The sequence below is a fragment of the Ambystoma mexicanum genome, chromosome 9 (assembly GCF_040938575.1).
Source record: "Ambystoma mexicanum isolate Mex_15411 chromosome 9, UKY_AmexF1_1, whole genome shotgun sequence".
NCBI classification, from domain to species: domain Eukaryota; kingdom Metazoa; phylum Chordata; class Amphibia; order Caudata; family Ambystomatidae; genus Ambystoma; species Ambystoma mexicanum.
This window is the reverse complement of record NC_090931.1, coordinates 961,687,956-961,711,232: the sequence shown is the minus strand read 5'-3', so window position 1 is coordinate 961,711,232 and position 23,277 is coordinate 961,687,956. Positions and strand designations below refer to the sequence as shown.

Below are 23,277 nucleotides of genomic sequence, written 5' to 3'. Positions count from 1 at the left end.
ATTTCAGCGCAGTGGTCAACCCCCTGGTCGATAAATTCGGACCCCTGACTGCCAACGAGAAGAAAAACGTTATGGCCCGCACCACATTGTTGCGTGAGCACTCACTCATCGAGGCCTGGTAATTCTTCCATCAGGAGGAATTAGACTATACCTTCTTCTCAGCGGTCCATGAGGGGTTCTACAGATTGGATATGTTCCTCATCTCCGACACCCTTGTCCCACAGGTAATTGGCATTGAGATTCTCCCAAAAGCGTTGTCAGACCACACCCCACTATTGCTTACGATAAGCTCCCCCCCCACTTAACCCACACGATCAAGCCAACCTGGCGTCTGAACAAGTTCCTGCTGGAGAACCCCTTAATTCGCCACCACGTCTCAGAGGCTATAAAACTTTACTTCAGAGAGAACGACACTGGAGACGTGGGATGCGATACAGTGTGGGACGCCAGAAAGGGGCCCTATTATAGACCAAGCAGCAGCGCGAGGGAAGGCCAGGAAGCAGGTTCAAATCCAGTTAGAGGAGGTACTCCAAAGAAAAGAGGCGACACGTAGGGAAAAGGGGTCCCAGCACTCCCTCCGGGACTTGCGAATAGCAGAGAAAGCTTTAGAGGCACATCCCATGGGGCACGCAGCGCACTCCCTAATGCTTACATAGCAATACTTCTACATGAAAGGGAATAAGGCCAATAAGCTGTTGGTGGCAAAACTTAAAAAACAAGCTAGATGCAATCACATAGAAACCCTACGAGATGCTAATGGAAAGCGTGAGACTTCGGAGGAAGGTAAACTCAGAATCATGGAGGACTTCTTTCAGGGGAACTCATCCCCTCATCATGCTGACCTGCAAGCCACCCAAGAATGTATACTCAACTCCCATCTCCTCCAGATCGCCCAGTCACAGCGGGACACCCTGGAAGAGCCCATTTCCGACCAAGAGGTCGAACTTGCAATTCGGTCCCTCCCACTGGGGAAGGCCCCTGGCCCCGATGGCTTCACAAACACATTTTATTAAGTCTTTAGCTCAGAACTAATCCCTCACCTGACGAAACTGTTTAATTCCTTTTTGTCCTCCGTGTCGGTCACGCAACCCATTGCAGAGTCCGCCACTACGCTGATCCTGAAGCCAGGCAAGGACCCCATGGAATGTACGTCTTACCGAGCCAATTACTCTACTCAATAAAGACGCGAAACTCTTCAGCAAAATAATACCACAAGGCCTTGGGGACGTCCTCCCGACACTAATCGATAACGACCAGACAGGCTTTATTCAAAATCGCTCGGCACATGATAATATCTGCTGCGTCATTGACCTTATAGCCCTGGCCCCTCAAATTCCCGGTAAGATTTCACTACTATCCTTGGACGCCCAGAGTGCTTTTGATAGCATGTCCTGGGACTACTTGAAACTGGTCCTAATGGAGTTCAGTTTAGGCCCGCGCTTCACCAGGTTAGTACTCTCAAATGTTCAGATCCCAACAACAGGGTTAACTCGTAATGGTCTTCCTCTATAGCTCTGGGCAAAGGGACTAAACAAGGCTGCCCGTTCCCCATGGTATTCGCCTTGGCAATGGAGCCTTTAGCCCAGAGATTCCACCTCCACCCAGACATCCAGGGCTTTGAATATGGGGGTCAGTGTAAAGTGGCTTAGTACGCAGATTATGTGCTCTGTTTTTTAAGTAATGCACTTCGCTCTCTCCCAGCCCTAACCAATTTGTTAATCCAATTCACAGCAGTCTCAGGATTTGCAATTAATCCAACACAATCTATAGTCATGGGCTTGATGGAATCTACCTCAGCCCTAGCAATTCCGATGGTAGAATACGGACATTCCCTACCTGGGAGTACATTCAACCCGTACCTATTCTGGGTTGTTGAAGGCGAACATCCCTGACATCTGGAAGGAAGTCAAAGAATGGCTCCAAAGATGGTATTCCCAGGAAATGTCATGGTTCGTGCGCATTTGCGCAGTCAAAATGACCTTCCTTCCAATGCTGCTGGACATTTTTAATGCTTTGCGACTGCATATTCCAGAACGATATCTTCTCACCCAACAGAAGGCAGTGGGTCAATTCATATGGCAGGGCAAAAAACCTTGAATCCCCCCTAAGCTCCTCACAAGAGGGAAAAAGCTAGGCGCCTGGGGCTACCCTCGATCGCACAGTACTACCGGGTGACGCAAGTAGCCGTAATGCTGGGATGGGTGGAGGCAACTGAAGCTGCCAAATAGCGTGACATTGAGCAATTTGCCTCCTCCTTTCCCCTGAGCCACCTCCCATTCCTCCCCAGGGAAGCACGGCGGCAACAAGGCACCATGCTGGCTACCACACTAGCGACACTCCAGAGCTGGGATAAATCCTGTGCTCAGAGTGGATTTAAAATCGGGCCTGTGCCCCCTCTCACCTATCACCCAAAACCCGGCTTTCACCCCAGGCCTTCAAGCTAGAACCTTCCAGCACTGGACGTCAGATGAACCCTTGAGACTGCAGGACCTCTATGATGGAGAGCCTCTGACCTTTGTAGTATGTGAAGAGAAGTTTAAACTGGCCGAATCGGAGCGGTTCCGCTATGTACAGCTCAGTCACTGGTTGACCAATACATCCATATGACAGGCAGCCTCCAGGGCCCCAACAGGAATAGAACTTAAAATCCTGGAAGGACAAAAGACTCAGACTGGCCACATGTTATAGACTCCATGAAAGCACCACGTTGGAAGAGAAGCTCCCCTACATGGTGGCTTGGGAAAGGGAACTGGGTTGAGAGATCTCAGGGGAATCCTGGCCGAGGATATGGACCAGAGCCCAAAAACAGCATTGTGAAGGAGGGAGCGCTTAAACTCTGCTTCCGTTGGTATCTGGCCCCACAGCGCCTGCACGCGATGAATCCTGCCTATGTCGATGATTGCTGGCATGGCTGTGGGGAGGGAGGCAACCTAACCCATATGTGGTGGCACTGCCCTGTCATACAGTCGTTTTGGCTGGAGGTTCGCTCCAAAATTAAAGAGATTACCCGCGCCCTACTCCCCACGGACCCTACTACTGGGGGGATGTCCCAGACGATGGGTCCTTCCTTATGACAGGTGCCAGAGCTGAACTGATCTCCCAGTTACTTACGGCAGCTCGAATCACCCCGAGCACGCTTCTGGAAGGTCATAGACGGAGCACATGCTTCTTACTGGTGGGTGAAAGTGTGGGAGTTGTTGGGGATGGATAAACTCACAGCAATGGCACAGGGGAAGATGCCCAAGTTCACACGCATATGGAGGCCATTCTTGGACTATGTGGCAGACAAAGAGCAGTTGTTTTTTCAGCCGCTGCTTTTGAAGCACCTTAAGAAGCCTCGACTGTCGGCAATGCGTTACTTCCTTCCCCCTACCCTTTTTTTCTATTCTCGTTCTTCCCTCGTTCCCTTATTTCTATTCCTTAACCATCACATGTTGAATGAACGGCTGAGATAGGCATAACAGTTACACAGTTATATGCTTACAAAACTGAAATATTGATGTTATGTTTTCCTGTGAACCACTGTATGAAGTGATATCTGTTTCATGCTCATCGGAATTTCAATAAAAAATATATGTTAAAAAAAAATATCAGGAGTTGGAGACTGCAGAAAGATCAGATTCTGACGATCTCACGAGGGGCTGGAGATGGAAAACCTCCTTTAGTGCTTTCTCCTGTCCAGGACCAGAAATGTTTTTCCTGTAAGGACTCGGGGCATATTGCGAGATTATGTCCATTAAACATAATCAAAACCCCCAACACCTCGTCATACAATCAGCCATGCTCCGCAAGCTAGACACCCTCCATTACAGAATACTAGACAACCAACTCCATCCTCACCTGCCTAATCCCGTCCACTCTCTCGCCTCCAACCATGGGGCCACCAACTGAACACACTTTTCATCCAGGGACATCAACGAAACTGAAGTCCTCTCGATCATGAAGAACATCAAAAAATCCATGTGCAAAGGGGATATTTGCCCTGCCACCCTGATCAAAGAGTGAGCATTCATCAATGCCTCCTTTGCCTCAGGATCTGTCCCATCCCCCCTCATCTAGCTTAAAGGAAGCATAGGTACGCCCCCTCCTAAAAAGAACTCACTAGGCCCGGCCAACCCTAATAACTACAGACCCATAACCACTGTGCCCTTCCTACAAACAAAATCCTGGGCAAGGCAGCCTACCTACTAGTCCAGCACTTCCTAGAATCCAACAACATCCTTGGATCCTGACAATCTGGCTTCCGCCCTGGTCACGGAACCGAAACTGCCCTGCTAGACCTCAAAAAACAAAATTGACAACATTAGAGAAACAGGGAAACCTGCCCTACTCCTCCTCCTAGACCTTTCGGCCACCTTCGACCAGGTGGACCACAAGCTACTCTGTCAACACCACTCCTCCTCAGCCGACTTTAGCCCCAACGCCATCACCTGGATCTCCTCCTTCCTCCAAGGCAGAGCCATGTGAGTCTTCTCTGACCAACATCTGCAAAACCAGCCACCATCCAATGCGGAGTCCCACAGGGCTCCTGCCTGTCCCCCACGTTATACAACATTTTTACCATTCCTCTTTTCAACACACTTGACGCGCTATGCATCATGCACATCAACTATGCCGATGATACTCAAGTTCTCCTTCCTCTGTCCGGTGACGAAGAGGTTGATGCCAAAACTCTTAACTCCACTTACACCACCATCCACATGCGGATGGCTGAAAACTGGATTTGCCTAAACGGGGATAAGACAGAACTACTGCTGATCGGTCCCACTGACAGCAGATACTCATCCTTCAATATTGACAACACAACCATCCCAGTCTCCCAGGAAGTGAAAACACTTGGCGTCTACCTAGATGCTAACCTAACTATGACTAGACAAGTTCGTTCCATCGCCTCCTCCGCAGCCTACTACACAAAACCTCTAAACTCTGCCAGGCCATTTCTCTCCACCACAGTCTATCGCTAGAGCCTTAATCGGCTGTAGACAGGCCTATTTTAACATCCTCTTTACTGGCACCACCGCTAAAAACCTAGAAAACTTCAAAACATCCACAACAACGCCTTATGTGCCGCCATAGACATCCCAAAAAGGGAACATATCCGCAGCCAGACGACAAGCCCACAGGCTGCCTGTCCGCGAATGTGTCCTCTTCAAAACACTTGCTCTTACCCACCAATGCATCGATCGTACTGTCCCGCTCTACCTTTCTCAGAGAGTCATCATACACCCCCACAAGAACACCCTACGCAAACTTGCTGCCGGTACCCATAGTTAAGCGTGCCAGAGGAGGGGGTGCAAGCTTCCCTTTCATCGCCGCCAGGCAATGGTACTCCCTCCCACTCACCTTCAGATCGGAACCCTCACACCTCGCATTTCGCAAAGCCATCAAAACTAGACTATTTGCCTAAACCTCCCACGTAACCTACTACTGCCCCCAGGCCGAGCCAATTGTGCACGTAGACTAGAACAGCTGTATGTAATGTGCTATGTAACAATATGCTACACAATATGTAACCCTGTGCAGCATTATCACCCTCCATGTAACACATCCTGCATAACTAAGTACATCTATGTGCAATAGTATCTAAGCCGTTTCCATGTAACAGCGCCACAATGCCTCTGGGCTGTTTTGTGCGCATTAGAAATGCAAATAAATGGCGTGGCCTGGAGCGCCGATGATGCGGACGACCTTCTAATGGCCTCCGTGGAATGCCCGCTGCTTCCAGTCTTAAATGCGGCTGTAGCTCTTCGCCGCACGAAGAAAACCCCTGTGGTGATGCATAACACCTAGGGGCATCTGCCAGCTAACCCTCATGCGTCTCGGACCTGGTTAAGGCAGGATTTAGGCGGGTTTCCCCCTGCAGCCACGCAGCCCGCTGCCTCGAGGGTTTCAAGATGGCGGATGGGACTGTAGCACTGGAGAACATTCGGAGGGGGAGAGAGAGAATAAGGGGTGGCCGCCTGCTTTGAGCCCTTCGGCGGCAACCAGCTGTCGGGGGCTCCCCATCCTCGGCTACGGGCACCTGGCTTGACAGACTGCCTGCGCCCTTACCTGGGGAAGTGCCGCGGTGCTCCCTCGTTCCGCCCGCCCAGCTTCGTCTTTGCTGGCGGTGCTTCACACACGCCCGCAACGCTGAAGCCAGGAGCCTGCCGGCCTGGGGGCGTGCCTCCTAGGGCAAGAAGAAGAACAAGGAGGTTGAATCAGTGCCGGGGGAGGGAGGCCTGACCCCAACGCGCCCCCCCTGCCCCTCCGACCGGCATTCTTGTGTCATCGCAGAGATCCCGGCTGACACTGGCCGAGTAACACCCTCGCGACCTGCAGCGCTGAGGCTGCCAGTGATCTTCCCGCACACAAGGCCGCTCCCGACTCCTGCTGGGGGGCGCTGAGGCGGGTGTCCTCTGCCCCTGGCCCCATCTCTGTGGGGAAATCTGTGGGGGCCGGCACTGCGCCTGGATCTGGTCCCTCCACGGGTGGCGTGGCTGGCCTCCCCCCCCTCCCCTGCATCCATCTGGGGACATCTCAAGATAAGTCCTTGTGGTCGCGCCAACCATGGTGGCCCGTGGGACCCCCGCTTGCAACTGAACCCAACGGGGGGAGAACTGGAGGCTGCGCTGGGGGTAAGGGAGGCCCCCCCCTCTCCCACCCTTGTTAAACGATCTCAACACAAGCTCCAAGGATGGCCCAGTGAGCTCCTCGCTTCCTTGCTCCATGGTGTGACCCAGCCATCATTCCATCAAGGGACCCTATGCCTTCCCAGTGGGATTCCTAGCCCGGGACAAGAAGAGGTAAGCCCCAGTTGGCACCAATATCGCTAATATCGCTCCCCCGGCTTGCCTACGCAGTTCCTCTGTCCCCCCTCTTTGAACACTTCCTGGGGCACCCCGGCCCACGTCTTGACCACTTTTTTGCTCCCCCTGCGGACCTGGAAAGATCTTCTTACCGTCACCTACCTGCTGGGGGAACGGAGAGCCCTCCTTACAAGTAACCTTAGCATTCACACCGGCAGCGCGTCTCCACCCAGTTGGAAGGCCCTGGGCGGCCCCAAATCAGCCTACCAGTGTCCGAGGGGTCATTTTCCTCACCACTTTTCCTCCAAGGGGCGCAGAGCCATCCCTCCGTCTACGAACGACACGATGGACAAACAATCAAAGTCCAGCAAGAACCCAGACATCGCGGCAATGTTAATGTCATCCGAAAAATGGAAGAAACAGGACCCCCCCCCCCTCCTTTCCGCGGGACTCTCTAGATAACAAGGGATCTCTTGCGAATAAGGACGACATTCGAGAGTTCATGGCCGACATCAAATCCGAATTCAGGTCCTGCATGATTGAAGTTACTACCAAACTAGAAAGCACCGAAAAAAGGGTGAGGGAGGCTGAGCAAAGGCTGGGAGAAGTCAAAGATCGCACCCAAGATCATACATCCACTCTGATGGAATTGCATTGCTCGATCAGACTCCTCCAAGACAAATGCGAAATCTTGGAATTCAAACAGGATGACTTGGAAAATAGGGCCCGACGTAATAATCTCTAGATTTGTGAAATCCCAGCCTCATTCCCAGTCAAAAACTTGGAATATGTGAGCGACTTTTTTCAATCCCTTCTTCTACAATTAGAGAAGTCACAACTCCTCCTAGATGGCACCCATAGGTTGCGCCCTCGCCATGGGGTGTAATCAGATGCTCCACCGGACGTTATCACCAGGGTACACTTCTTCACTACAAAAGGAAGCCATCACAGCAAATGGCCGCACCAGAGACTAAATAACCTTTCAGGGCTCTCCTCTTCTAATTTATCAAGACCCATCTCTCCTCACCCTCCAGAAAAGACGATCCCTCCGTCCACTGACCATCTTCCTTCAGGACCAACAAATCTGCTACAGATGGCTCTTTTCCACGGCCCTACAATTCTCCTACAAGGGTACCCTGAGGAGGATCAGTCACCAAGAAGACGCCGAGAAGATTATGTACCCGGACTCGCCTAAATGCCTGTTGCCACCAACCACAGAAACCGTGACTTACATGGACTTCACGGCCTCCCCAAAATCTAAGCAAAACTCATGGTCAAAGGTCCCGAGGTTTAGAAGAAATAAATGATTGCACACAGAGATGCAACAGATTCATCAAAATATCGGAGCTCCGTGCCCCGAAAGGGTTTCCCCACCTACGAAACTGCAGATGTACCCTGACCGCCAGAGCAGCGGGCCCTACCTCACGGCTCATGCCCATTTCCAAGGCACAATCCACCTATGAGTCCTTGGAATGATCCACTAAGTCTATTCTTCGTTCCAGCCATGTTGGCTGAAAACTGTTCTATGGCCTGTTGGCAAAGGGGGGGGGGGGGTGGGGAGGGAGGAATCTAGGTCCACAAAATCCCCCCCTCCCCAAGTTAAATCATGGCCCTCCTGCCGACTGAACCTTCAATCAAATCAAATCAATTCTGCAAAAACTCCAAAATGATAATGCAGCAGTGGCTATGCTTCAGGAAACACACCTTTTACCAGCAGACTTTGGGTGTCTACGCTCCCAGTGCTTTCCAAACCAACTCCTCGCATCAGGAAATGCCAAAAAAAGGTGGCACAGCGATCCTCTTGAGGAGAGGGTTAAACCCCCAGATATTGGACACCATACTTTGCCCCGATGGCCGTTTCATAGTCGTAAGGTGCCTACTGCTGGGACAGTTCTACTCCTTCACTTCAGTATACGCCCCAAATACAGCCCAAGATGCCTTCTATGAGTCTGAGCTCCACGCTCTCCCCCTTCTTAGGGGCCCAGATAGTAATCGGTGGCGATTTTAATGGAGTTCCGGATCCCACAAAGGATAAATCGCATCCACCCTCCTCTGGAGACTTCGCTTCAGCACCGACACTCTTACAGCTATTCAGGACCCTAGAGGTGGTGGACTCGTGGAGGATACTTCACCCTTTGGAAAATGACTTCTCCTTTGATTCCTATGTTCATAGGACATTCTCCAGAATAGACCTCCTCCCGGTATCCCCGCAAATACTCACATTCGCCAACAACGTCACTATAGGCCCAAGGATCCTGTCCGATCACGCCCCGGTAACCCTAGAAATTCGAGTACACGAGCCATCCCCCGCCGGGCAACGCAGATGGACAATATACGACCCAATACTTAACGAGATGCCGCTTATGGACTTAATAGCGACCGCAATGAAGAACTTCTTCAAGGAAAACCCCAGCGAAGACACCTCCCCCGCTAACAACTGGGACGCTATGAAAGCAGCAATACGCGGGGAACTGATCGCTCAGGCAGTGGCCTTCCATAAGAAAAGACGACAAACCCGCCTGATCCTTGAGGAGGACTTCCGGAAAGCAGAGAAGACCCACAAGGAAAAAGGTTGGTCCCCAAAAACACAACAAGCTATTTGCATGGCACAAAGGAAGATTGAGGCCCACTACACCGAACACACTGAGCATCAATTTACGAAGGCTAAGCTATTTTATTATGCTAAGAATAATAAGGCTAACAAACTATTGGTGGCCAAACTCGCTAAAGCAAAAAGAAACAATACGATCATTGGTCTGCGGGACTCGCAAGGCAGAATACAATACGCCGACCAGGCCAAACGCCGCCTGGCTGCAGACCACCTGACACAGGTGATGACTGCCCCAATACGGGATTTAGAGGAACAGAAGGAATATCCACGGAAAGCTGCACTCCCCCGACTGAAAGACCTAACCCGATATCCTCTGGACGCTCCAATCTCCAGCGAGGAAGTAGACAAGGCGATAAAGTCTCTCAAATCCTAAGCCCTTGGTCCTGATGGCTACTCAACTCATTAAGATCTTCAAGCCCAAACTACTTCAATTCATTCAGAACCACAGGAGTCATAACCCCCTCCATGCAAGAATCAATCAATCACAGTCCTGCTACCTAAGCCCGGAGGCATTCCAAGAAACCCTGCATACTATAGACCGATTGCCCTACTCAATATTGACACGTTTATCCCATATCTTGACGGACATAATTCACGCCGATCAGAGCGGATTTCTCAAGCACCGATCCACGGCTGACAACATTTGCAGAGCCCTGGACCTGATCGATCTTGCTTCCCGGGACTCCCAAGGACTAGTAATCATGGCACTTGATGCGACCAAAGCATTTGATAAGGTAGACTGGACTTTCACAAGGCTCACCCTTGAAGCATTTGGGTTTGGACCGGAATTTCGTACCCTGGTTTTGGCTAACTATAAATCGGCCAAAACCCTTCTTAGAATCAATGGCACCTTCTCCACCCCCATCGCCTTGACTTGCGGAATCAGACAGGGATGTCAACTGTCCCCACTCCTATTTGCGCGGATTATGGAGCCATGTGCCCAACAGATCAGGCTGAACACCCTGGTCAAGGGCCTCCGGATTGGTACCTTGCACCACAAGCTAGCTCTCTACGTGGACGACATCATACTGACCATCACTGAGCCCCGCTCCTCCATGACTCATGCCTTAGCCGAAATAAATAGCTATGGAAGGGTCACAGGATTCTCCATCAACTTTAAGAAATCAGCAGCACTGGGAATAGGGATATCCCCTGGGGAGCGAGAGGTCTTGATTCCAATGTGCCTAATCCAATGGAAGACTAAAGCTATTAACTACCTAGGGGTTCAAAGACCGGCCGAGTCGAAGGATGTTTACTGTGCAAACTTTCCCCCACTATTTAAGGAACTGGAAACTGATCTAAACGCTGGGCGACCCAAGAAATATTAATGGGCCGGATCATGGCCTGCAAAATGAATCTGCTACCGAGATTTCTTTACGCATACTCATCCCTTCCAGTTCCAATCCCGGCATCAGCCCTCCGAAACCTACAGAGGAAAATGCTACAATTCATCTGGAGGGAGAAAAAAGCTAGAATTCCTAAAGACACGTTAGGTAACACAAAGCTTGGCGGCCTGGGGGTCCCAGACCTACAGGCATACCAGATGGCAGCCCAGCTGGCAAGCATCCAGGCATGGCAAACTCTTACCAATCGCCCCAGGTGGGTGGACCTCGAACAATCACGATTTTCCCTCCCACTACGCTTCCTTCCACACATCCCAACACCGATGCAGCGACAATGGCAGGGACTGCTGGCGTCCACCAAACACACCATCTCCGTCTGGGATAAAACCTTAAAACAAAAAGGGGATTCCAATAGGACTTGGCCCTTCTTGAACCCAGCTTTCTCGCCCGGGGCGTCCCCCAAAACTTCAAAACCTGGATCACAGGGGGACTAGAGACCCTTGGACAGCTCTTCGAAGGAGGACAACCTTGTACTTTTGAACGATGTAAAGAAATGTTTCAGCTCCAGGAAAAGGATAGATTTACATACATCCAGCTAGGTCACTGGTGCTCCTACCCACAGACTCGCCAAGCAGCTACCTGACCCCTCCCCATCCCCCACAGCAATTCTCAAGGAGCTCCCAACCCAGGGAATCTCCACTCTATATAAATGCCTCCAGAAGGATTTCCTAACCTCCAAACCCGATCCATTGCGCAATGGGAGGCAGACCTGGGCCACCCCATAGAGGACCAATCTTGGGTAGACATCTGAACCCGCGCCAAGTCATCATCGGCATGCATCACGAACAGAGAATACCCATTCAAAATCCTTCTACACTGGTACTACCCAGCCCTAAAACTCCACCATATGAACCACACACTCAACCCAACTTGCTGGAGACAATGCAGCAAAATAGGGTCCTTCTTCCATATGTGGTGGACTTGCCCAAAAGCCCAAAACTTCTGAAAACAGTGTCTAGCGACCATCGCAGAAATTAATTAGATAAGGCTCCCCTTAGACCCCGAACCCATTCTTTTGGGCGTCCCAGTCCCCGGAATCTATCCAAGATCCAGAGCCAAAGCCAAAGCCAAACTACTATCCCAATGCCTCCTGGCGGGTATAATTGTGGTAGCCTGCTCATGGAAATCTGTGGAGGGTCCTCTCCTGCCCCTTTGGTGGGTGAAAATATGGGATGTACTAGTTGCAGAAAAAGTGACGGCAGCCAGCCCAGGTCTCCTTCATCGCTTTCGGAACATTTGGGGCCCAATCCTTGACTTTGACCGAGACTTCCCAGCCCTGACCTATAAGCCCCAGCTGGCCCGAAGGATCCTAAACGATGGGGATGCCCCGCAGGAACGGGAGTAGAGGGAGCGGCCTTGGGCGGCCCAACAACCACAGGGAGGGAGGGGAGAGTAATAAAACATGTTATTGCGATGCATAACATGCTTTGTTAAAAATCCTTTATTGTTACCATCCTGCCTTGTTCAAAAATAAACATATTTAAAAAGAAATGCAAATGAATAAAAAATAAATTAAGAGAACCCAACCAGGATCAAGGAAACCAGGAAGAAAGAGTTAAGACATCATACCTTAACATCTTATACACTCATCTCAGGATATGATGTTAGAAGGAGAGAAAAGCTTGAAGTTTGCTAGAAAAGGGAAGAATTATAGGAACCAAAGAAAACCCTAGGTTTTCCCATATACTGGTAACAAAACAATAAATAAAAGTCCCTGTTACCCTAAAGAACAGAACTATCTGGACGGAACAGGATATAGGAAGGAAAGCAAGTGCCATAAGTACAGAGTTACTTCCCCAGGGGTGGAGAGTAGGAAAAAGGAGAGTGACCTGTATGCATGGCCATATGGAAAATCACTGGTTAGCCCACATCTCCGTTAGCATCTTGGGAGGCCAGATAAATCTAACATTGGCAGCAATTTCCAACTTACCAACCCAGTTAGTCCGAGGAACTGTGAGAAAACCGACAGTCACTCACCTACTCCCTGGGATCCACTAGTCAGGTGGCCAAGGAAGGGCCATCACTTTTGGAACCAGACCCTGGGGGTGGACAAGTGAGAGAGGATCACCTGAGTGGAGGTCACGGGGGATTGGGAGGAGAACATCCCAGGGCGAGACATGGTATTCCCCTTTTCCCATTCCATCTCAAAACCCTTTCCCTCAGCTTTCATGGGTTATTTCCAAATCCATTCCATCTCCCCCTCCCCATTTCCAATAAATACTCGGACGAGGAAGAGGCAACTTGGAGTAGTGAAGATTTCCCATAGGAATAATATGGGAGTGTAAGGGAAAACGGCTGTAAAAAGAACTTAAGTTGTCCCATTGATGGAGGCAGCCATTTATTAATTATCACTCACATCCGACTCCACTTAAATGTTCTTCCAACTATAAATGATGTGGTCCTACACAGGTGAATGAGCGAGCTGGGCATGTTGTTTCGACCAGAGGAGCCAAGGAGCAGAGAACAGCAGGAGCTACAACCCAGAAGAGAATGGCGTGCTGAGACGCTGTAGCATGGCTAGGGAGCCGTGTCACCAAAGAGCCAGAGCAAAGCATCTTGCAGGCTCCTATTGGCAGTCAGAACATTGCTCATTTCCTTGGGATCTCAAGGGTGTCTAAGGGGCAGATGGTGAGACCCTGATCTCTGGCCTGCACAACCAGAAGGAACCGCTTGTCAATACGCTGACCCAAAACGAGAGAGAAGGGTGCAGGCAACCCGAATGAGTGGAAAGTGTGCAAGTGTGAATCGGAAACCTAAAGAAGGTGCCAGTGGGCACAAGAAGGAGAGGAAGGTGCAATGGACACGAGAAAGAAATCAAGAAAACAGAGGTGAACAAGAAAGAGGTGCAGACAGCCCGTGAAGGAAAATGGTTACGAGAATGAAGATGAGAAAATAAAAAAAAGTGTTTACAGTTTCGGAGTGGTCGCGCTTAGGACCACCAAAGAACCTAACGCTTTCGAAAGCCACTGATGCTTTCCCTTGAAAACTGCATATGAACGAAAGGTACATGCTGACAAACTGAACACGTGTTTTGAAACTCAAGAGGGGCCTGAGTTTGGGGAAGGGAACCCTGAGAGGCATAGGAACTGAACTTGTGTTTGATTTTGAAAGATGCCTAAGCTTGGGGAAGGGAACCCCAAGGCATTAAATACATTGACATTTCAACTGTGGAGACGGTCCTATGAACAGTCCCTGCTAATTGAATTCATTCATTTGAAGCTGCCCAACCTACACCTGGTGAGAAGACCACCTGAAACCAATCCCAGCTTTTCCTATTGTTGTTGAACTACCACGTTTTGCTTTTGAAAGACTTCCTAAAAATGTTTTTGGCAGAGTGAGGGCAAGCATAGGTTTAGACACAGACAGATTTTTATTTTGGACTTCCAAACTTCGACGGCCCTTAGAAACATCAGTTACGGGAACCATCCCTTTAGTGTTAGGGCTAATTAGGCACTACACCAACTCAGGAACTTTAGTAAATTAAGGTGTTGAAAATAACATCTTTGAGTCTGTGTCTCTCTTGATACCATGCCTGTCTCACAGAACTGATTTACCACAATTTGATAAATGGGTCTACCAGGTGGCCCGAATACATTCCAAGACTCCTAGAGTTAGGATTTCTGACAAAAAGGAAATTAGAACCTCCCAAGTCTGAAAAGAGAGAGGAATCCAGCCTAGGGGATATGCAGAATATCTTGGACCGTCAACATTGTTGCTACACAGCAGTATACCGGAAGAACAAAGAGCAAGATACTGTAGACTTTCTCTCCCGGTTTCCATGTGAAACATTGCGGTCCAACCCGCATTGGGGAAGGGTACGTGAGAAACCTGAGGGTATCCTCAGAGAAGGCCATCGCTCTTGGATCCCGACTCTGGGGGTGTAGAAGCATGGAAGGACCCCCGGGATGGAGAGTCCTTGTGGATTGGGAGCGGGGTAAACCCAGGCGAGACATGGTTTCCCCTCTTTTCAAAACCACTGCAGGTTGAATTTCAAAGTGAATGCAACTTCCAAGCTAAGTCAAGTCATGAATCCATTGGAGTCATCACTGATTCTTCGGCAGTGACCTCCTGGCAAGTGCCAGAGGACGGCAGCCGCTACCTGATCCTGCCCCTACGGGTGGATATATGAGGGAGGATTACATGGGAGGGGACAACAACCGGGAAGAAGGGATGACTCCATTGGACAATATGTGGTAGTCTCCCCTTTTCCCTGAAGAAAACCCCATTACACCCAAAATTGTAATGGCAGACTGTCATTTCAGTTAAAATCCCATTTATACCGCAAATATTCACAACACGCATAGAATATCTTCTGTTTCTGATGTTTCTCTATATAACACTTTTGAACAACATTCTTTTAGAAATCCCATAACATCTATGGACTTCAGCTCCCATAAAGCCTCAAGTACCGAGACGACGAAGAGGAGGGAGGAGTTGATGCAGACTAAGCAAAGCCAGAAACCTAATGTGCAGACTAGTTGTCTGATTAAACCTAAGGTGCGCAAGACATTTAAAAATGGCATCTGCACTCAACAGAGCAGAACGAGAGAGAACCGAGCAGGAGAAAGCTGACAGAGAAGACGGCCACATCCATGCATCATCTCGTGAACGTGAGTCACACATACTGGTATGCTGTAAAGGAAGACGAGACACAGCAGGAACACCTGAAGGACAGTAAGCGCTGGGAGCAGCAGAGGATCTCCTGGAGGTACGATCATGCTGGGAGGCAGCATTCTCCAGTCCAAGACACAGAAGGAAGCCAGCGAGTGAACGAGGAGCTGCAGGAAATGCCAGAGAGATGTCCGCATCGTGCAAGAAGCCCACCCAGGGAGGAAGCTTCACTGCAGAAGCATGCCATAAGTCAGAGACTCTGCGAACAACTGGTGAGTCTGCCCAGAGACATTGGGGATCCCGGGGCGTACCGACACGCATGCAAACAAGTGAATGAAGTATGTGAAATTGCTATTATGGGCAATGCTCAAAGGCGGTTTGAATACAGCCAAAACCCAATGTTAAAGCAAGGGCCAAAAAGAAGTACATTTGAATACCGGCAAGATATGTGCAGCAACAAAACTTGGCTATGCACGAGATGTCAATGTGGGGGAAAGCTGGAGCAAGTGTTACATATTAAACACAACACAGTTGATGCGGCTGTGGCATAGTAAAAAGGACAGAGAAACCAATAAGAAATTCTGGCAAAAGGAATACGCCAGGCAGTTGATGTTTGGGGAAAGATACCTGGCAGAGAGTATACCAGGGGATCTGCAGGATCCCAGAGAAGGTTTCCTGGCAGGGGAGTATACCAGGCAATCCACCAAAGCTCTATTAAGTTTATAATGTTGTGGCAAGATACCTGGCAGGGAAGTACACCAGGCGGTCTGAAGAGCCCACAAAACAATTCCTGGTAGAGAAATACACCAGGCAAAACTTCAAGTTACAAAAGAAGTTAAAGAAAGACTATTACGGAATTCATTATTTGAACGAAAACTTTCTGAATCCAGCATAAAGAATCATAGGAACTGTTGGATAAAGGGACACTTTTGCAATGCCAAGAAACTCTTGTTCAAAGGAAACACTTTGGCTATTCTACCTAAACATCCAGGGGAAAACATCCTCTGGATCCAAGGGGAACACATTTTGTTGGATTTATTTTTATTTTTGGATTATGAACACTTTTCACTAACATAAGTCAGAAACATTTCCTTGCACCCTTCGTTGTTTGTTTCTATTGTGAGGGTCCTGTTTTGGACAGAAGGACAGTTTCTAACTACTTGACACAGACAGATCTTTTAGTTTTAGTTTCCTAGGCAGGGAGACCCTTTCCTTTGGTTAGGGATGGAGAAGCATTTATCCAACCCCTTTCTGTTTAATAAAAATGTCTAACAATGAGAATATTATAACTTTGTGTCCACCTATCACTTCTGACCCCTCACAACGTGTTGGGCGAGTTCCTTAGTTTACAAACTGTTAGGCAAGGTTGTATGCAGTATCCTTAACATGCACTACAACAATCCTGACCTCCTGGCAATGGAAACCCAACCTTTGGTATAAGTCTGCACTACACAAGTTGGTAGCGTGTGAAGCAGCGAGCACCTTATCTACCGACCACCAGGACTCATTTAATCTTTTACAGAGGACATCGTATCCCTTATATCCACTGACACTAAACCCAATTCACAAACTATCCTACTCAGGGATTTTAATCTTGGCTTTAATGGCCCCAAGAATCCCAACACCCGTGATCTAGCTAACACACTGTCCGATTTGGGTCACACCCACATTATTCACGAGCCTACACATATCAAAGGAAGAACACTGGACTGGCTCACTAACCTCAACTGCTCTATTGATCTCCTATCTAATGATCCTTGTATCTGGTTGGATCATCATAAAATAACCTTTTCCATCAAAGCCAACACACAATACCCGGCGCCTATCATCGCCCCCAGCTACCAATACGAGAAACAAGAAAGACATTACACCGGATAAACTCCTATCGCTATTAATCCCCCTTCTCAACAACATTGACCCTGACTCTGACCCCACAGTCTTAGTGGATATTTATAAACAGGCTATTCTTAAAGCACTGAATACTATCGCCCCACTAAAACTGCGGAAATCTAAACCACAACGTCACTTGAATACATGGTTCACGCCGCATCTAAGAGAACTACGCAAAACTAAGAACTGCAGAAGCACATTGGTTAAAGTGCCCTACAGCAACTAACAAGAATGAACTAACATTAGAATCCTCTAGTTAAAAAGAAGCCATCTTACTCGCTAAAAAAGACACTTAAAACAAAAGGATTACGCAAGCGGAATCCAACATAAAAGAACTTCAAGATTCTAAAAGAATTAGAATCCCATATTGCCCCCATTGACAAATGTGTCACAGATGCACTCTGGTGTAATAACATTCAGAAAGCCCTATTAGATAAAATAGCTCTCCTACAATCTAAAATCAATGCAAAAAAATCCCTCTTACTCGCTGACACCGACTACAAACACCCCAACAAGTCTCCCACCTTTAAGTCAACTTACAAGCCATTTAGTTTCTCACCCCTCTCAATTTGGGAAGTAGAAAACATCATTAGGAAACTCAAACCTTCAAAGTGCCAAGGTGACGCCTGCCCCGCTCCGATCATCAAAGCAGCAGCACATGACCTGGCACTAGGGATGTAACGGTATAACGTGAACCACTTAATTGAACAATAATAACCGTCACAATGTTTATACCGTTCAGTGTGCTTTTCAATCTGATTTGGAAAGGCTGCAGTAAGCAATTGCTGCGCAGTCTTGGTTTTGCACTGTTGAATGTGCCTCTGCCAAGTAGTTTCAGTTAGAGCAGTTTTTAATGCCATTCCATAAACCACACGTGCCTTACACAAAATCAATATGTTAGCAATAGGAAGAATAGATGCAGTGCCAAGAAGGAAAAGGCTTTACTTTGGGGTTTATATATTTATAATGGATAAAGTTCTCTAAACATATGGCGATGGGGGATTTCCTTGGTTCTATCATTGAATTTACATATAATAAGTCACACTGCGAAATTCACTCATCTGTATGGGTATTCCCTGCTGCCATACCAAAGGGTAACATGTCAGTGATTACTGAACATCTTTTGGCCCACAAGTAAACTAAAGGCTGTAACGTAAAGAGCGAGTGCGTGTGTCTAATCAGGACAGTGTGTGTGTGTGTGTGCGTGTGTGTGTGTGTGCACGTGTGTGTGTACATATATATATATATATATCAGCCTCCATAGATCTGTGGCATGCAGGTTATCAAGATGGCAACATGTTCATCTTCACCAGTAGCCAGTGGGGAAGCAAAAAGCCTAAATGACCACTGAAGAAAAGCTATTCAGTTTGCTTTGCCAGTTGCAGCAGGCCTCCACCCCACCCCCTCCTCTCCACACGTGTGTTTGGTGGCAGCAAGGCATTTCAGTGGAAAGTATGTTGAAAAGCCCAATTCTGGCCCTGGGTGCCTGGTTTTGTTTGTGATGATACATCTGTCCATTTATGACCTTTTAGAAAATATTTGTTAAGAACAGTTAACTCCACCTGCGATACCGCGATAACCATGATATACCGTCATTTGGCAAGAAGGTTATCGTACCGGCATAAAACGAATACCATGACACCCCTACCTGGCACCATTTATTACTAAATTGATCAATGCTTCCTTCAAATCCGGCGTAGTGCCTGACAATCTAAAAGACGCTTGGGTCATTTCTCTACTCAAAAAACCAACTAGACACGGCACGGAAACTGCACTAATAGATCTCACTACTCAGATCCAAATCCTAAAAGACAATGGTAAACTTGCACTCCTCTTACTGCTTGATTTGTCAGCAGCTTTTGATTTGGTCAACCACCAAACACTCCGTCACCATTTGAAAACTGCAGCACACTTCTTGGCGAACAGAACTATGAGGGTCTTCTCCACTACTGATTCAGCTGAACCTTCACCGGTACCTTGTGGGGTCCCGCAAGGCTCTTGTGTGTCCCCAACGCTTTATACTGTATTTACAAAGCCTCTCTTTGATATCCTTGAGTTTCTGGGCGTCACGTATACCAATTACGCGGCCGACACCCAGATACTCATTCCTATCTCGGGTGACTATGTAACAGACAGCAAACAGACAGCAAAACCCTCAATGAAATCTACTCAGTAATACAAGCTTGGATGGCACATCATGGACTCTGTCTCAATGATGAAAAAACGGAGTTGCTTATCCTTGGTACTCACGCAAAACTAAAAAAATCTAAACTCTGCTTTCAATTCTTTCACTATAGATGGTAATCCTATCCCCGTTTCAAACACAAAAACCCTTGGTATCTACATTGATGCCACTTTATCCTTCACCAAACAAACTAATGCAGTAGCATCATCAGCCGCTTACACCTGCAAATTGATCACTGCATGTAGGCCATTCATCTCTACATCCAACTGCATTACTCTTGCTAGAGCACTAGTCTTATCCAAAGTCGACTATTGTAATGCCCTTTATTTAGGCACTAGCCACAAAAATATCAACAAACTACAAGTAATTCAAAATAATGCCATCAGGGCAGCTCTCAACATCCCTAAAAAGTCGCATATTTTGGAGACTAGACATAATCTGCACTGGCTCCCAGTAGAGTATAGAATATCCCTCAAAACCTTGGCCCTTACACACAAAGCCAGGGCCAATCTTGCACCAGCCTACATCACCAACCAATTTACTCCACATACTTCATCAAGACCAATCAGAGCAGCGCAAGCAAACACCATGTCCATACCTAGATTCAAACTCCATAACTCGGGAGGAGCTAGTTTCCCTGTACAAGCAGCAAAATTATGGAACACACTCCCCACGCTCCTCAGGTCAGAACCCTCCTTTAACCTATTCAAACGCAACACGAAGCGTTGGCTTCACGACATGGACACAATGACAGCCTAAACTTCCTAGATCCTTGAATTTACTGACTGTTTACTATTCATATTGTAAATAATGTATTTTATACTATACTCTTGCAGTAGCCTCCATTGCCTGCCACATGAACATTGTAACATGTATGCATCTTTAATATTAATGTCTGTACCTATCTGTAACCGTAACCACCAGCCTACCAGTTAACGTGCGTATCTTGCCCTTTTACGCATGTAAATATGGCAAATACGGACCATTTAATTTTGTACTGCGTACCGTGTACGCTTTGATTTATTCATTAAAAAAACATACTTTCCACCACTAGATGGCAATGTATCATTTCTTTTGTCAGCAGCATAGCCTTCTTATGCATGATGGTGAATTTCCAACCGAGGACCAAATCTGTGACAGCTAAGCGAGCAACACAATAAAGCACGCACCCTTTTAAAATGTGTTCATACCCATAACGTATGTGTTGGATAAGTTTTACTCTCTTCCTTTGGAGAAAACTAATTTGTACTCTCTTGAAATTACATGTACGCTCCAATTTGAAAAATCATGCTTAAAATACTCCCACCTCAAAATCTTATCTGGAGCACTGGTAACCACTGTAACCTTGCTACCGTATTCAATGCAACTGTAACCAGATCTAAACTTACGCGCCCATATGCCTCCGGGCCTGCGTTTTATAAATAAAATAAATACAAAATACAAATACAAATTATCTCAAGAGGGGTCAATGTGAGCTGAGAGATTCACAGTGGCAAGTATTCAAATAAACTCTTACACACAAGGTTTCTTGATAAAACGATTATTAATGTATTTATCAGTCAGTTAGAATAAGCCTTCTTCAGAAGGGAGCAGTATAAAACACCACACAAATATACTTCAAAAATACACACTCTTAGTTAGCGAAAGCAGTAAATACCCATTTGGGATGACACACAGGCACTACCTACACCCTCAGGTGACTTCAATAGGTAGGGTGCTGTGTGACATTAATATAACTGTTGCATTTAGAATATTCTTAGGGGTAGCGTTAAAGAGAAGAGAGTTCAGAATAAAACAAGTATTCCTACAGTTATTCTTAAGTAGGTAAGTACTTTCATTACAACCCCCTAATGCAAAGTCAGTTAACCCTTTCGTGGAAGAAAGGCAGAACACATAAGCAGCAGGGAGAAGAGTCATTCAGGGGGCCTAGGCCAGCCAATGTTAAGTTAGCAAAAGTCAAGGTGAACTGGAGCACTTCTTGCAGGTAAGTAGAAAGTATTTTCCAATGTTTAAAAAGTCTTGGTAGAATTGAGGAAAATCAAAGTAGGGCCACAAGCTGATTAGGCTTGTGAAGTAAAGAAGCTGACAGCAACTTTACACATGCAACCAAGCAAGTCTCCAACGAGGACACATGGCTACACAACAAGAGAAGTTCTTAGACTTTACAGTACCTTTAGCTTGAAGAAAAAGTGCAGCAGATGACTTCTGTTCCTGTGCAGTTCTGCAGATCTCGCTCTTCCTGGGCCTCAGTCGTGGGGACAAGAGGGAGGACTTCTGGGGACTCCTGCACTGCAATGGGATGGTCACCTGTCACAACCGGCAAACTTCAAACAAGTGGCTGTTTGGTGTTTCAGCTCCTCACGTCTACCGCAAATAGCAACACTGCGGTTCCTGTCTGTCGAGATGGGCTTTCCTTGCATCTGGGGTCCCACACTCTGTTGAGGGGGCTCGGGCTCGGTCAGTCCTGCTTCCCGGGAGTCCGGAGGATCTTGCTGGAGCTCTTGGCCAGCTTAAAAGCAACGCACATGAACTGGTGTTCCTCTCTCTGGCTATCCGGTTCCAGCAGCGACTGTAGTGGATACTCGACCAGCTTTGAGAGGATGTCCAGGTAGCTTAATTTGGAGTTGATTGGTCCCACCAACTCAAAAGGAAGAAGTCGTCCTTGCTGGAGCTTCTCTGTCTATACGAATTTGGAGTTTCAGCTCAGCAGCAGGGCTTCACCGGGCAAACCAACGGTCCAGGAGTTGCAGCAGGTCTCCTCTTCAAGTTCTTCCTCGGATTCCTTAGTCCAGTGGTCGACTCTGCCTTCCAAGCTAAAAAGCCTCGCCTTTTATTCAGCTTGATCCTATTAATTCCAGCCTAGCTGTCAGTCACCCAGCAGGGTGGCTGTCCTTGCCGGATAGCCAGCCAGCCCATCACCTAAGAGTGCAATGTCTCCTAGGAGACTAAGCACAGGGAGTTTCAGGCACCTTCCTTGCTTCCTGCCCCTGCCAGACACCCTGGAGCCAGAGGCTGCTCGTGAAGCCCGCCAAAGACAAAATGATCAAAGGGATCAAAGGGACCAAACCTGGTGTGGCACGCAGAGTAAATCTCAAGAAGGATTTTTCCAAAAAGAAATGGTGAAAAAAGATGATCAGGGCCATTTTGACAAAAATGGCACCGATGGGTGCTTTACTGTGGCTGTGAACGCAGCTTGCGGTAAAATACCATAATGGTAGTAAAAAGTAAACCACTGCCACCAGCCATTCAGTGAGGAAAGGAGAACTCAAAAATGTTACATGAAAATCTAGACAAAGGGGATACTAAGTAACCCTTCCAGCACCCTATTGTAAGATAGTGTGTGCTGGGTCTATAAAGTTACAAATGTAAGTAAAGTCAATTTCACTTTATGCTCTGGGAAACGGTAGTTTATCCCAAAGAAGGTATTTCAACCTTTGGGAAATCTGAAAGACGTCCCTGTGTCACTGCACTGAAGGTGCTTTGTGACACAATGTAATAGATGATAACTATGGAGGTTGTCAGACTCCACATCCAAAAAGAAACAGTGTACAAAATCACATTAAAACACATGAGAGTGGGAAAAAGGGTCTCACTCTCTACAGGTTAAAAAAAAGTCCTCAAAATCCAGCAAAGTTGCTAGGGGTCTCTAAGGTAGAGTGAATTAGCACATTTCTGAGAATTCTCCATAACACAAACTTTTTGTAAAAAATGCACTTGCCCCATGGTGAAGTATGACAAAATATTCCCCACTGTTCTATGAAAATTGGTGTAGGTCACCAAAACCACACT

The 23,277-nt window shown here is 47.6% G+C and overlaps 1 protein-coding gene across 5 annotated transcripts in view; it reads right to left on the bottom strand.

The window, feature by feature from the left end:
• Positions 1 to 23,277, bottom strand: part of UBR3 (ubiquitin protein ligase E3 component n-recognin 3) — a 2,710,065-nt gene that overhangs the window by 2,547,960 nt on the left and 138,828 nt on the right. The window lies entirely within an intron of this gene.